The sequence below is a fragment of the Pteropus alecto genome, unplaced genomic scaffold (assembly GCF_000325575.1).
Source record: "Pteropus alecto unplaced genomic scaffold, ASM32557v1 scaffold92, whole genome shotgun sequence".
Classification (NCBI taxonomy): Eukaryota; Metazoa; Chordata; class Mammalia; order Chiroptera; family Pteropodidae; genus Pteropus; species Pteropus alecto.
Window position 1 is genome coordinate 6,355,464 of NW_006432447.1, and position 2,112 is coordinate 6,357,575.

General features: G+C 57.1%; 1 protein-coding gene across 1 annotated transcript in view; it reads right to left on the reverse strand.

Annotated features, from left to right (window-relative positions):
• Nucleotides 1–2,112, reverse strand: part of EPHB1 (EPH receptor B1) — a 398,288-nt gene that overhangs the window by 394,865 nt on the left and 1,311 nt on the right. The window lies entirely within an intron of this gene.

The following is a 2,112-nucleotide window of genomic DNA, read 5'->3' on the forward strand; positions in this document are numbered from 1 at the left end:
GTCCCTGCTGTTGCAGAAGCACCTCGAGAAAAACCAAGGTCCCCCAATCCTTTCCAGAAGGGCAGCTCAGAGGATGCAGGCAGTTGCTTTTCCTCCATAGATACCAGCAGCCCATTCTCAGCAAGCTCTCAGACACAGTGTGAAAAGACAAGGGCTTGAAGAGGCAGTTGTTCATCTGGAGACTGAGGACAGAGGCCTGGTTCTGTGACCAGAGAAAGTCAGCACCCCTACCTCCACAGCCTGCCCTGCTCCCCTCTGAAAATAGATTTTGAAAGCCCCCAGAGAGCCTTTCTCTACAGTGCCATCTCTCTCCTCACAGAACAGAGATACCATACCAGCTGGAAATGTGGAAGGGGGCAGAAAAGGAGGGATGGGGTGCTCTCTTTCAGTATGAATGTCCCACACACACCCCCAGGTCAACCAGCCCCTGCCCTCTTTTCTTCCACCCAAGTTGGGGGATGGGGTGTTCACAGGGCCCTCTCTGCCTCTGGCCACCTCTCCCTACCTGGCCCATAGCTGTCGCCATTCCTTTGTCCCTGCCCTGGCCTGGGCTGAGGATCTCGCTGGTCTTGGTGCTGCTTGCCACGGGTGACGAGACTCCACTGAAATTCCACCAGAGACCCCCCCAGGAGAAAGAAGACAGACATATACATGGCTGAACGAGCAAGGAGAAGTGCCCCCTGGCCACGGCAGAGTTTCGGAGGGATCTGCTATCTGTGTAGGCAGCTCATTGATCCACTTTTCTGATAATTATTCCTCACTCATCACAAACGGAATGAAGCTGGCCACAGCCCAGCCAGGCGGGCCGGAAGGCGTCTCTGTGAGGAGAGTAGAAAATGAACCTGCCTGTGTTCATTCGCGGAAAAGGAGTGAATGGTGTGTACTATCCCTGTGCACTGAGCAGGGACCATGGGGCTGCTTTAATATTCTGCTGAATGTAGTGTTTCTTTTAACCCTTGCTGGAGAGATTTTCAGCCCAGAGAGGCTCCTTCCTACCAGGCTTCTGGCAAAGTTTCTGGGGTTCCGGGAGAAGGGCAACAGCACTCCCTACAACGTGGGCTGCTCCAGACGAGCTAGGTGACAGGGCCTGTATACAGGGCTGGGCTTTGGCAAAACAGGCATCCTCCCTCGCAAAGCTTCAGCCAGCTAGCAGAGGGGAGCTCTGGCCAGCCAAGAAGAGGGATCTGTGGAGGAAACTGCGCTCCACCAGGCGGCCGGTGTGTTCCCACACCTTTGCTCTCCAAACAATTTCGTTGGCAGGCATATGCCTTCCTTCATCGATGGAGACTCAATGCCAAGACCAAGCTCCCAAAGTTGGCACCTATCTGCTACCCGAGGCCCAGCCCCTGACCCTCTGAGAGGCCCGGAGAGTGGTGGGCAGGAAGCGCCGCCCCAGAGTCAGAAAGTCCAGTCATGCCTCGCCCGCTGCAAATGCCGGCTCACCCAGGCTGTCCTGACCGGTCTGGAAGTGTACATCGCCTTGCTTGTCCTGTTTCAACTGAACTTGTGCCCAAGAAGTCAAACCCAAGCATCCCTGCTCCACACATCGCTCCAATCCCCGCACATTCCAAAAAATGGACCAGCAGCCCGAAAGGGCAGTGGGAGATGGAGGGCAGACAAAAAGCAGCCTTAGAAAAGCAAGCGAGAGCTTTCTAGGCATTAATCGTCGCACCTCCGCGCCGCCGCGAGAACGAACGCGGGATACGGTGGTCTTAACTACGAGGCGGCGGATCTTAGCCCCGCCTCAGTGCCCTGAATGCCTGGCTTCGCTTCGAGAAGGGCAGCGCTTTCCGTGAGGCTCAGGGGCGCCGAACCACGGTAGCCTTTTCTTTTTCTTTTTTCTTTTTTTTGTCATGGGCACAGGTAACAGCTTGGTGAGGAACACAGCAGCCCGGCGGAGCAAGCTCCTAGCTTGGGAGGCGGCGCGGGAGCCAGGAGCTGCGTCCCTTCGGCACCGAGTCCCCGGGGAGTTCAACCCTTTGTAGGCCACCGGGAAGGGGGGCTGTGAGGGAGGCTGCGGCGGCGCCTCACCCCTAAGAGTTGCTTCCATCCCGCAACTCAACTCCGCGCTAAGGGCGAGCTGCGTTCCCAGGAGGGGGCTGCGGCAGCCGC